At 45.5% G+C, this 14,244-nt stretch overlaps 1 protein-coding gene across 1 annotated transcript in view; it reads right to left on the bottom strand.

The window, feature by feature from the left end:
* Positions 1–14,244, bottom strand: part of LOC134205769 (uncharacterized) — a 259,278-nt gene that overhangs the window by 161,473 nt on the left and 83,561 nt on the right. The gene's annotated exons all lie outside the window — the stretch shown is intronic.

The raw sequence follows: 14,244 nt of genomic DNA, 5'->3' as shown, positions 1-14,244 counted from the left end.
TTGATACGGTCAACCTTAAAACCAGCATGTCGGCTGTTTTGACTTGAAGTTTGGGACATTTCTATGCTTAGGGAACTAAACTCACAAGAAAATTTAGGAAAGTTTGATGATTGAGGTGGCCACCATTTGGTGGCTTCGGCAGGTTTTGTTTATTATTGTTAGGAGCATTTTGCGAGAATAATTCAATTTGCCAGTACTATTGAAACTTTTGAGTATCATCGCTAAGCTATAGAAAATTTCAGTTCTTTCATGCATCATGCGTCCCCTATGCAGCACGTTCGAATCCTTGTTAATTGCCTACTTTTAGGGTACTATCAGTTGTTGAACTGGGGTGCATGAATGGGGTGGCCCAGCTGCTAGAAGTGGAGTCCTACTCCCTCACAGAGTGGGAGATGCTGCTAAAGCTGGGTAGTAGTATGCTGGGATAGTTCCTTCTTCTTTATATAGAGCGGAACAATTGGTTCAGTGTTCTATTGAATAGGGTGTGTTATACAATACACCGCGCGGCTGTTGTAATGTTTCCAAAAGCGCATTTGCACAAGATTCCACGCGGCGGAACAACCGCACTCAGAAAACGCCGAAATTTTATCTCCCATAAGAATCGAGTATACGGGCAGCAAAAAACGCGGTGCGTCGTTTCCTTTGGGAAGCGCCGCGTGTACTTTTGGACAAATGCGTTAATATATTTGGTTTTACGTAGTTTACGTTGAGCGGTCGTGTCTTGTATACAACCCCATTTTTTTTTTTTGTATGCCTTGGTTTGATGATGGGTGGACGCCATTAACGCTGCGATAGGAACCAAATACATCACATGTTGGATATTTTGGTATAATGCCGTGTCAATCTGAATCTGACACATTGATTTTAAGGAAATGCTTTTTTGGAGCTTGAATGGTGGTGCTGTCTGGTGCAGCTTTTTCCTCAACAGTAGAGTTGTGGGATCTCTTCTTGGTTGCAAAACCTTTTTCGTTCCCTGAGAATGAGATGATTAGCCATCAACGCGCCTAAATCTAATCACAGATATAAAAAGTTGTTGAAAAATACACGAAAGTAATGCACATAAAGGAAATTCCAAAAAAGCGTAATTTAAAAGAATTTTAGCATGTATGTAGTTTGTATTGCATTATGCCACTATTTATCTGATTAAGTGGTATAATGATATACAAATTGCATACATTTAGGTGAAATTGATGGAAAAGATTCATGTATGTTCAGAATAGTGTAAGATTCCTTCTTCTTATTGGCATTACATCCCCACACTGAGACAGAGCTACCTCGCAGCTTAGTGTTCATTAAGCACTTCCACAGTTATTACCTGCGAGGTTTTAGTTTCTTTCTAAGCCAAGTTACCATTTATGCATTCATATATCATGAGGCTAACACGATGATATCTTTTATGCCCAGGGAAGTCGAGACAATTTCCAATCCGAAAATTGCTCTAGACCTGCACTGGGAATCGAACCCAAGCCACTCAGCATAGTCTTTCTTTGTAGCCGCTTAATACCGCACGGCTGGAGAGCCCCAAGTGGAGATTCGCGTCTGTATTTTTACGCGCTGAATAGTTTTCATTATTTGTTTCTGTGAGCAAGATAAGTATGTATTGATAAATAATGTGTGCAACACATTCATAGAGACTCGACTGCTGGATTCACTGAGTAGAATTTTATCAAAACTAGGAACGTAGTGCCAGTCTTATTTTGTTATGTTTCACTTATACTAAAGACATATTCGAGGTACAAGTTCCACGGTTATATGCCTAGTACAATTGCTCACGGTTTTCCAGTTTAACCGGCATGGTACAAAGTGACACACTTGTGGTACAACTTGTACCATGGTACGAATACCACCAGTGTGTCATTAGTATCAGAAGTGGCATAAATAATACCACATTATAATGATGGTATATGAACATTGAACAATCTTATAACCGCTTCGTTATTGATAATTTGGAGCAATACCAGTTGACCTCCACATACGTCAAATCAGAGACTAAATAACAGGCAAGCTGGCGGCCATTATCGCTCGCGGAAAACTGGATACTGCCGTAATACGCATAACTGTCCCATGCATATAGGAAATCCCAGAAAGGCCAAGCGTCTTGCGGAGTCCAAAGTACGTACGATTTTCAGCCACTATGCGTCTCCGAATTCTCTGCTGGTATCATTTTCGGGTAACCAGTGGCCAAGTACACAAATTCTTCTACATCCGATTTCGTCACCACCGATGCAAACTCGCGGTGGGTGGCTCACGTTGTCTTCTCTGAACATCTTCCCATCTATGCTTCGTTTTGACTAGCCGATCCGCTTGCTTCCTTTCAGTCTGATGTAGGCTTCCTCCATCTTCTCAAAGTTACGTGCCATAATATTCATGTCGTCGGCGAAGCCAAAAGCTGGAGACTTATTGAAAATTGTACCACCCGTTAATCTCTGCTCTTCCTTACCCTTCCAAAGCGATGTGTACAGCAGACACGAAGACCATCACCTTGCGTAACCCTCTGCGGGATTCAGGGACTGAGAATGCCCTGAAACTGAATACGCACATCACCCGATCCATCGTCGCTTTGATCAACGCGTGTTAGTTCATCCGGAAATCCGTTCGCATTAGCTGCATAGCTGGTCCTGATCGATTGTATCATATGCGGCTTTGAGTCAATGAATAGTGATATGTGGGCACGTTGTATCCGTGGCATTTCTGCAGTATCTGGCGTATGGCGAACACCTGGTCCGTGGTGGAGCGTTCGCTCATAAATCCCGCCTGGTACTGCCCCACGAACTCCCTTGCAATTGGTGCTAGTCGACGGGATAAAATTTGGGAGAGTACCTTGTAGGCGGCGTTCAGCAATGTGATTGCGCGAGTCCAATCCAGCATCGCCCTTTTGTAGATGGGACACGACACCTTCCATCCACTCCTGCGGCAAACTTCTCCTCCCAAATCTTGGTAATGACCACTGCAGCGCTTCAGCCAGTGCCTCACCACCGTGTTTAAATAGCTCTCCTGGTAGTTTGTCAACCCTAGGGCCGGGTCTTCAGCCGGCCAATCTCCTTGGATTTCCTGGAGATCTGGAGCCGGTAAATTATGTCCTGCGCGCGTTCTCCCGGTCCATCACCATACCGCCATCTTCGTCTGCCACATCGGCATTCAGTGTTCTTCAGTGCTGCGCCACCTGGATCACCTCACGCCTGTTCGTAGAAGATTCCCGTTCATGTCCTTACAAATATCAGGCTGTGGCACGTTGCCCTTAGTGCGGTCAGAGAACCTCAGCGTGGCTAGCAGCTTCACGGTCTCGATCTTCCTGCTGGCCCTTTTCTCCGGAAAATCGAGTTTTGTCTGTTCCGCGCCCGTTTATATCGGCCTCGTTCGCCCTCGTGCGGTGTTGCAGCAATCTCGCCCGCTGCATTCTTCTCCACAACTAACTGCTCACATTCGCCGTCATCAGTCGTCTCTTGATCCGGCACCGCCAGTGCAGCGGTTGCGATGATACCAAACGGATCGAATATCTCTCAGCCATCTTCAAGAGACTGCTGCTCTTCCGTTGGGAGGCCATCGCTGCTGCGCGTATTCTTGGGCTAGTCTACCGTCTGTATCCGTCCAATGTTTAGCCGGCGTCCGACTTCGACACGTGTTGTACACCGTCGACAGTTTAGAGCGGACATACTGCAACGAGGTAGTGGTTGATTCAATATTCGCACTGGAAGTGCGGACGTTCTGATGTGAGAAGAATTTAGTCGATTAGAATGGTCGATTTGGTTTTACGTTCTTTGTCAGGTGATCTCCATGTGGCCTTGTGGATATTTTTGCGGGAAAGAAAGTGCTTTGACTACCATTCTCGAGGCTGCGAAGTTTATGCATCGTTTGCCGTTATCATTCGATACGGTGCAGACATATCGGTCTGATGACCGGTCTATACATTTCCTACCAGTGAGTTCATGTCGCCGATGACGATTTTGACGTCCCCAGTGGGCATCCATCGTATGTTCCCCAGCTGTGCGTAGAACGCTTCTTTCGTCGTGGTCTCCCTTCGTGGCAGCACGTTGATGATGCTATAGTTGAAGAAACGGCGTTTATCCTCAGCTTACACATGCTTGCGTTGATCGGCTGCTACCCAATCACGCGTTGGCGCATCTTACTCAGCACTATGAAGCCGGTTCCCAGCTCGTTGGGTGCCACAGCTTGGTAGAAGGTACGCCCGATGCCCGCTTTTCCACACTTTCTGTCCTGTCCAGCAAATTCCTGCAGCGCCACGACGTCGAAGTTGCGAGGATGTAATTCATCGTAGATCATCCTGTCGCAACCTGCGAAACCTATCGACTTGCAGTTCCATGTTCCAAGCTTCCAATCGTTATCTTTTATTCGTCGCCCAGGTCTTTGCCGATTATATCGAGTCGCATTATCTCTTATATTGTTCGTAATTATTGGTTTTCCAGGCGGCTTTGGGCCTGCGCAAACCTCCTGTCTCGTCGGAGGGCCGTCGTGTCAGGGCTGTTTAGCGTCCCACCTAACACCAGGACTTGGACAAAATAATGTTGAATGGCGAAAGTGATTTGAAATCAGAATTAATAGCTAAGAAGACAACTGACATGCTTCAAAAGTTTAATGTTTCTGTTGGAGGTTGCGCTGTAGGGCTCAAATCCATAGATTGGGCAATCTCTCATTTCATCATACATCAATCAATGTATGTTCCCCAAGAAAATGAAAATCCTTTTTAGCTTAGTGCTACACACTTCTCAGACCGTTGACTCTACTTGCGGAGTGCTTCTGAAGTGTTTTAAAGATCTCATTAACGTGAAATAGCGGCGGCTAAAGTGCGACATTTAAATGCAAATCTGTTTCTTCCCATTCCTAAACGTCTCTTCGAGCCCGTGGCCCCTTCGCGAAGGGTCTCAGCAAACAGCAGCCATAAGTTAGAATCATCATAATACATAATACCGCTCCGTTTCCGCCGGCAGCTCTGACGTCGTATTCAGGATGAAGACTCCCCACCGGAGACCAGAATCCCATTCACCACACGGAGCCGTTGCCACTTCCGGGGAGTAGTCGTGAAGTCGTTCCTATTGCTGCCGTCGTCGCCTCCGTCAAAAGCAGCAGCATTTCCGAAAGCGTGCGGACAGTAATTAGTTCAGCCGGAGTCGTTCGTGCGAGTCTATTCGATGCTCTTCGCACAGCACTCGAGACACAGCTTCTCATCCGGCGACTTGTTCTTGATCCAGTTTTGTTCGTTTCTGGGCCGCCTTGCAGCTGTAGGTGGTGTTGGTCTGTATAGGAGTTGATAAAAGGACTATCAACCACAACACACACTGAGCTGCCAGTGCCACAAAAGGTGACACTTGGCGAAATGTACCTACTCCTGAGTCCTGACTTCTCGGCGAGTCTTAGTTTCGGCCCCGCCGGAGTTGGGCTTGCCAAGCAAACTGACGGAAAGTGGGGAAATTAAAGAGCTGCCATTAAATTCCATTATATTTATTATATATACATCATTCTTCATTTCGAATGAAAGAACAATCGGGACGCGGACCTGAAGTTCCAGCATTTTATTAAGAGAAGGACATAAAGAATACAACATGGACTAGCTCATGCACTAGCATGGGACGAAACACGTCGTAAATCAAGAGGACCCATTTCATTGAAATGAGAAAAACCAAACCACCAAACTCCCGACGAGACGACGACGACAACGACGACGAAGATGACGGTCGACCGCCCTTCGTCAGGTGTGATGTGGATCTATAGCTGGAGCTGGGCTTGGTCCGGCTTCCCTACAAAACATAATCTGGTAGCAATTTTTCATCTAGGTTGCGAAAAACACGACAACATTTGTTGATTAGATGGCATACACTCCGGGCCAGTTCTCGTCCGGAGTATGTTTATGTACTTTCGGAAATGAGCTTACTACCTGGTCGTACCTTCGTCAACATATGGACGAAGGCCAACAAATGAATTCGTTGGACGTGAGGATAAATTTCAATTAGAATGTTGCGACGCGTAGGTGGGAAATGTTTTGATGATTGCACCATATTAGCTTACCAATATTATTTTTTATTTGGGCATCAAATAACCACTGCCGAAGATATATTATTTCTTGAATTGATAGATGATCTAACTTTTAAATAATCAGGACATCACTTTCACTAATAATACTTTCACTATAATCTAGATATGAGATTCAATGTTTCCAAGAAAGCCACATACGCAAACAGATTACTGGCCCAACTTTGCACGCCGGCAAAATTTTGACATCTTATCACCACCATTTTTTTGCATTATCGCATTGCGTTCAAAATTTGTCAAACCACCTCAATCATTATTAGGTTTTATTTATTAAGACTAGGGGTGGAATGGCCTCTGTCGTATATAAAGACCGTCTCCTTTAGCTCGGATCATGGCTACACATCACCAATTACGCAGTATACGGAGGGTACGCCAATGGTCTTCCACCTGATCGATCCAGCCTTCGCACCTTTCTACCTGTCGGATCGCTATTGAGAACCATTTTCATCAAGTTATTGCCTGATATTCTGGCTACGTGTCCGGCCCACTGCAGTCGTCCGATTTTATTCGGTAACAATGTATTATAATCGATCCATTCGCCCATTCCATGTATCGTCTCTCATCTAACTTCACCATTGATGGTACACAACACTTTTCTTACCAATATGCTGGCACGTCAGCTTCACAAGCATTGTCCAGGTACCGTGTCCGTAGAAGACTTCCAGTCCAATGAGCGTTTTGTAGATAGTAAGTTTGGGTATCAGGCCATTAGGCCGAGGGTCATCATGGCGAATGTCATAAAGCCAAACGGTCGTTTGGCTGAGCAGTCATGAAGTGAAATGCGAGGAATTAGAAATGAGAACCTAGAAGAGGACATTCAATTCTTCCTTTTCTTCCTTCTTCCTTATGCTTTCTCAACTCTTCCTTCTTCCTATTTTTCTTCTGCCTTGCTACATTTCCTTCTTCCTTATTTTCCTTCCTACTTACTTAACTTTTTCTCTTTTCCTTCTTCATTACATTTTTCTTCTTTTTCTCTCTGCTTCCATCTGCCTTCTTTAATCTCCCTAATTCATTTTTTTTTTTCTTCTTCTTCTTCTTCCTTCTTTAATTATTTTTCCTTTCCTCTTCCTTCTTTCCTGTTTGTTCTTCTTCTCACTTTTTTTTTCTTTGTTCTCCATTTTTTTCTTTTCCTTCTTACATTTTTCCTAATCTCTTCTTTGTTTTTATTTTATTTTATATCTTCCTCTTGGCAATACGTAACTGAAACGGAAGTACACTGATGGTGCTCTACTCTCCAACGCTGCGGTTCTAGGTATTAGCGTTGGTACCTGCTGGACGACGCTTCTTCGGTGCATGCAAATTTCTCCGCGATGAAGGCTCGGTGATGGCTACTACATGCAACCCGCGGCGATGTGTGTAGCAATATCGAAGTTTGGCTCACCGGCGGTCGTTGAGCAGCGAGGCTGAGTTTCGGAGCAACGAATCGAGGTTTGACGCTGGCGCGGTATCGTTGGTTGGGTAGCGAGGTTGAGTCTCGGAGATGTTTGACGCTGTGCTCGTTATGGAAGTACGTGAGTCGATCGTGGGGCAATCTCGCTGACGATGCAAACTTTCCCTCCTAGTACGCTCGCTAGGTAGAAACCACCGAAGGGTAGTGTGGCAGTGCGAAGCCGAGATTTTTACCGATGGCCGTCGCTCTCGAAGTGGACCATTACGGCGCGCAGCCGCGAGGCTATGGTTCGCACCCAGGCCGATTGCCCAATCTTCCAAGCACTATAATTTCCGCAAATCCGATCATTCGATGCCGACCCAATGCCAGCCCAAACCTATGGGACACCTAGGCACGTGGTGCGGTGCACAAATTCTAATTAGAATACACTCGCATCTTTAATAAGTTACACCAAAATTTACCTTTGCATCAAATATTACTCGCACAGCAGCTACTAGTTATTAAATTTCTGTTCTTCGACTCAAATTGCCTGTTAAAATTATTGGTTTAATTTTCATGGAATACATTTAGGTTATCTAAAACTCACTAGTTTGTAACTCAATTATATCGCACTACTCACGAATTGAACTGTATAATTGGTCATAAAACACCCCTGGAAAACATAATTTTCGTTGGTTTTTTAAAATCAATAACTGAATATGGTTACTTTAGTTATTACTTGCTAATTCTTCAATTTTCACACCATTTACCACTTCACTTGAAATTAAACTTTTTCTCCTGAACTTATCCACTCGGCTGACTAGAAGGGAAAGATCGTTTGCGATTTTTCTTTCAGCCAGGGACCCTATAGATTTCTTTTTTTAGTACTATCTCGTATTACGTCATACTTCCGGATTTCTTGTTCCATATTCTTGGTTCTAAATTCATTGCTGGCACTAATCAGAAGATTAGCCACCCAGATGCTGATCTTCATTATCTCTATATTGCACCACTCGATTCGAGCACTATCACTGCAAACTATCGTTCTATGTTTTGAAACGACCGTTGCTCGTTTCAACTTAACCTTCTCATCGGCTACGCCGGTAGAGGTTATGGACGGCCCATGGCTTGTGGAGGCGATGAACCGCAAACGCGATGGGCCTTCGGCCTTCGAGGTGGCGACGGAACAGCTGGACGCCTTCATTGACTTTGCGTCATCGAAGCATAATATCAGTAAGGACCTTAAGAGGAGCTTGCTGAAACTTCGAAAGTCGATATTGGACACCAAGCTGGAGAGGGCGGTCGGGACGGCCAAGTGTAAACCCGTGAAATCCGCGAAGTCGAGGTCTACCCAGACTGAAGCCCAAGGATTCGCGGACTCGGGCAAGGTCGAATCGACCAAGGGCGTGCCAGCGAAGACAGTGGTGCCAAAGTCTACCCAGATTGAGGCTCAAGTATTCGCGGGCACGTCGAAGGTGACTGCTCCAACGGCCAGGTACCTCCAAAACCGGGGGAGGAAGGACCTGGAGAGGTCCGTCCACCCAGGAAAGACGGTGGTAAGGGGTTACGGCAGGCTGAGAGCTCTCAGTCGCACCAGACCAGGGAAATAGAGGGGGATAACGCCTCCTGGACCCTGGTCAAGAACAAAAAGAAACCAAAGACGTCAAGCGCCGAAAAGAAGGAACAGGCGAATGAGGGTAGCAAGAAGTCTAGGGTAGGCGCCAATCACTCCAGGGGCGATGCCCTAGTCATCAAGACGGACGAGGCTAAGTACTCGGACGTCTTGAAGGCGATGAGGAGTGACGTCAAGCTCGGTGAACTCGGCGCCGACGTACGTCGAATAAGACGTACCTGGATGGGCGAGATGATCCTCGAGCTAAAGCGGGGCGTCTCGCAAAAGGGCGCCGCCTACAAGAAGTTGGCGGAGGAAGTCCTTGGCGAGACGGTCAAGGTGAGGGCACTCACGAAGGAGGTGAGTACAAGGGTTAAAGACCTGGACGAGATCACCGAAGTCGAAGAGCTCGTCACGGCACTGCGGAGACAGTGTGAAGTGGAGAAGCCCACCGCAGCCGTTCGGCTACGGAAAGGTCCGGCAGGGACGCAGGTAGCATTGGTTCGGCTATCTGCAGCTGACGCCTCCAAGGTAGTCAAGTTAGGGAGCGTCAAGGTGGGATGGTCGGTGTGCCCTGTGGGCATATACGAGCAACCCGAAGTTTGCTTCAAATGCCTGGAACCGGGGCACAAGCAATGGGACTGCAAAGGCCCTGACACAATGGCACAATAAGGCACAATGCTGCACGAACTCTCCCAATTGTTTGATTTGTTCCAGCAAAGCTGTGAACAACAAGCACCCCATGGGGGCTTCGAAGTGCTCGGCGCTTAAGCGTGCTGCAAAATCACAGTGCAGGTAACGCAGCTGGCTTGCTCCGCCTCGCCCGAGTGTTTGGTGTGCGCAGGTTTAAAGGAAACGGCGGAACACGTGTTGTTCGTATGCCCACGTTTTCTCGCAATGCGTGACCACATGCTTGCCAAATATGATCTGGACCCTTCCCACCTTCCGAGGACATAGGGCGTGGTAAGGCCACCTGGCAATGCGCTGGCACGATACCATGGTGTTCTTCTAAAAAAGCGAGTCACGATGTTTGGTGCTGCAAGGACACGCAGCTAACCTCGAGGGTGCGTTGTGCACTGGCCCTCCTTTGAAGCATCACTTTCTGGTTGTACCGAAGAGACTATGGGCTTGGCGACGATGGAAACGGGTTAGCGGGTCGGGGATGTAGTCCTACCTCCCTCGTTTGCTGTTGGAGGTGGTCCCTAACCCCGCACTTCCTGGACAACCCAGGATGTCTGTTGAGCAGATTCCCCCTCCATTTCTGAGGAAGAAAAAAAAAGATTCAGAACACGGGCGAGGTACCTCACGAAAATCCAATGTTATGCGCCGACCGATGGATGTTCCTGAGTTACAGGACAAGGAGAATTTCTACAGTGAATCGAATGCCGTCGTGGATGAAATTTTGAAAGGTGACATCAAGATCTACATGGGCGACTTTAATGTGAAGATCAGCCCCGACAACACGGACTATGAGCGTGTCATGGGACGTAATGGTCTTGGAGAAATGAGTGAAAACGGTGAGCTGTTGGCAGAATTATGTGGCAATATGTAACGACATGGTGATTGGAGGATTGCTCTTTCCCCATCGACCAGTGCACAAAGTCACGTGGGTCTCTCGTGATGCAAAACTGAAAATCAAATCGACCACATCTGCATTAGCCGAAAATGGAGACGGAGCCTTCATCTTGATGTCCGAAATAAACGCAGCGCTTACATCGCGTCTAACCATCACTTTCTAATTGGCGAGATCCAATTACGCATTGCTCGGATTCAGCAGCGGGAAGAGAGGCTCGGACGGCGATTCAACACACGCCGACTAGAAGATCCAGCTGGGAAGAGATCGTTCATTGAACAACTTGGAACTCGGGCAGTGGATGTTTCGGTAGGTGGCAGCGTAGAAGAGAAGTGGACGGCCATCAAGAATGTCTTTATTGAAACAAGCGAGAAAGACCTAGGTGGAAGGAGTGGACTACGGATGTAACCTGGCGGAAAATTGAGGAGCGTAGAGAAGCAAAGGCCGCGATATAGTGGGCAAGAACCAGAGTAGCCAAGTACGAGTCCCGTTATTCGGCACAAGAAAAGGAATTGAACGCTGCTGCAGACGGTACAAGCGAGCGTGAGGGGAGAAAGCTGCAACAACTGGTGATATTTGACTTCTCTACTATATCCCAGGGGCCCTCCTTAGCCGTGCGGTAAGATGCGCGGCAACAAAGCAAGACCATGCCAGGATGTCTACTCGAGATCGGTGGGAAAATTCCCTTTTCCAGGTTTTTCCAGGTTCTTAAATCATATGAAAAAATCGGTTTCTGCAGCAAGTCAGAATTTGTTACTTCCATCTTCATAATACTTGTTTGAATACAGAAAACTAAATTTTAATGGTTTTTGACTCTAACTCGAAAGGATTATTTCCACTACTTCGAGTTCTTGCTCTTGCTCCTTATTGCTCCATTGAAAGAAAGCAGCTGAGCAGTCAAATTGAAGATTTTTTGTTACACGTTGTATGCAAATTTTAACAAGAATATTGATTCGGTAAGATAAACTCCATGATAAATTCCTTTTCTAAAAGCTTTATTGGAGCTGGAGCTGATGATGCATTTTGACTTGTTTTACACAGGCTTTGCGAAAAAAATCTTTGGCTCCAACAAATAAGCAAATAAGCTTGTCTATGTCGACTGCTTCTCCGATTCTATTTTCATCGCACTTGTGTCAGGTTACGATGAGCTTGTTTTCGTGGCTTGTAACGATTGTGAGGCACTTATGCCTCTCTTTATCGTCTATCGTTTGTATCATTTTCAATTGAAACTAACTTCAAACTCTGCGTTACTGCTTTGATTTAATGAGATGAAGAACTTTTGTTGCAATACCTCGAATTATCTTGTTTATCAACTTGAGTGGATATTTCAATCATTGACCTCTACAGCACCGAGTCACTTTTTAGGACTTCTAGGCTTCGGATTAAAATTGGCAAAAATGTCTCGAAAAGAGGAATATGGAGGCGATTTGGTGGATAGAGGTCTTTTCTAATTCAATTCAGCCTATTGTCAAGGTATCACTAATGTGTCTATGATAAATGATAGTAGACTTTTTTTATGCTTTCGTCCTTGAAGAGCTTCGAGCTCATAGACTTATTTGTTAAGAAAATTTGAGTTTATAGTCTGCAACTGCAAATCACTTGCCTAAGTTGAAATAACAACAACAAAATTGAAATTTGCAGTTCCACAATAGTTCCCTGATTTCACTGAAATTTTCATGAGGATTCCCGGTTTTCCAGGTTTTTCCAGAGAGTAGACACCCTGCATGCTGATGGTGGCTGGGTTCGATTCCCGGTGCCGGTCTAGACAATTTTCAGATTGGAAATTGTCTCAACTTCCCTGGCCATAAAAGTATCATCGTGTTAGCCTCATGATATACAAATGTAGAAATGGTAACTTAGTTTATAAACAGGGCGTATGGGCGTCTTAGTGAAGGTCCCCGAAAAGGGGGATCTGGTTGTTTGCGACAATTGGCGAGGCATGATGTTACTGTGCATTATTCTCAAAGTTCTGTGCAAAGTTATCCTAAATCGGATACAGGAGAAAATAGATTCGGCAGGATTCCGCCCAGGAAGATCATATGAGGTCCATATTGTCATGCTCCGAATAGTCCCTCTACCTGGTATTCATTGACTACGAAAATCGTCGGCCGAAATCGTCGGCCTCATCGAAGCGCAGTGCAGAGTCCTGCAAAACGAAGCTTTGTCTGATTCCATCCGGGTAGTCGCTGGAGAAAGGCAAGAATTTCTATCGCCGCTACTGTTCCTCATCGTAATCGACAAGATCATGGTTGGTGCGATTGACCGTGTACCAAACAGTGGGCTGCTCTGGCAGCCTATTACTATGGAGCATCTAAACGACTTAGATTTGGCTGATGGTATTGCTCTACCAGCACAACGGCATTCTGATATGCAGAGTGAACGACTTAACGACCCGGCAGAACGCTCCTCAACGGTGGTTCTCACCATCAACGTCAACAAGACCAAATCAACCGTCTAAGACGAATTAAGTACTCTCCATTTAATTCCACCAGTTAATTTTCGTTATCTTTGCAGATACGTATTTCGACCACAACTGTGTGGTCGTCTTCAGTGTCTCGTACTTGACTCGACTCGACTCAAGTCGAGTCAAGTACGAGACACTGAAGACGACCACACAGTTGTGGTCGAAATACGTATCTGCAAAGATAACGAAAATTAACTGGTGGAATTAAATGGAGAGTACTTAATTCGTCTTAGACGGTTGAATACATTCCATTAAAAGAGCTAATATATTTTTCTGAAGACCAAATCGTTGGATGTAAAAACAAATAAGCCCCCAACTTTACAGTAGCCGAGCAAGCATTATAGAAGGTCGAAAAATTTCAATATATTGGCAGCCAGTTAGCGTCGAAGGGTGGAACCAAGATGAATACATAGCTAGGTGTTTCAATCTGCTAAATTCAAGGACGATAAGAAGGCGGGGGTGAAAAATTAATTTTTGGTGCAAAACATAAACAAACTAGCTTTCTCTCCCATATTAAAATCCAATATGGCTGAATCGTGAATTTGGCAGACTGGAACACCTAGTGGCATATTCATCTCTTCAAATTGAATTGTGTTTGTTCGATGCTTTGTCCTAGACGGATCGAGTGAATTACGGTCGCTGTTGTTGATGGAGACGCGTGGTCAATCACATAGTGCGCGTCTCGTTTTATGGGTTTGTATCAGACTTCCGTTGCGTTGCTGCGAACGACGGCCAGTCATTTGCTTGCAACTATATTGTTTTAACATAAGTACAGACCCTATTCGATTTTGGCAACACGTTCGAAACATTTATGTTGCCAAAATCGAATTAGCATTAGCATTAGCATGAGCAATTCGCACAAATTCGTAGGTGCTACAAGCCAAGACTTTTGTATGAGAGTAGCATCACTTTCATCCGTTAACACAGATATTGATTCTCTTAGATGGAAGCAATGCGCTCTCCAATAGTCAAGATCTGTCCTGCGTTCTTGCGAATGCTGAGGAAGGGGAAGGATGGTTAGTTGGACACCCACTTAAGAAAGATGCAGAGAACTCTACGACCTCTCATAGGTGCCACGGGCGGTTTTGGAATAGTTAGTGTGAAAGGTTATAACAGTAGGAATCGTTTTTGGTAGAACGTGAAACACAGAAGGAACTAAGATTGTTTGCCGCTGAGCGCAC

This window comes from Armigeres subalbatus, chromosome 1 (genome assembly GCF_024139115.2).
Source record: "Armigeres subalbatus isolate Guangzhou_Male chromosome 1, GZ_Asu_2, whole genome shotgun sequence".
Classification (NCBI taxonomy): domain Eukaryota; kingdom Metazoa; phylum Arthropoda; class Insecta; order Diptera; family Culicidae; genus Armigeres; species Armigeres subalbatus.
The sequence above is the reverse complement of the archived record's forward strand: the minus strand, read 5'-3'. Positions and strand labels throughout refer to the sequence as shown.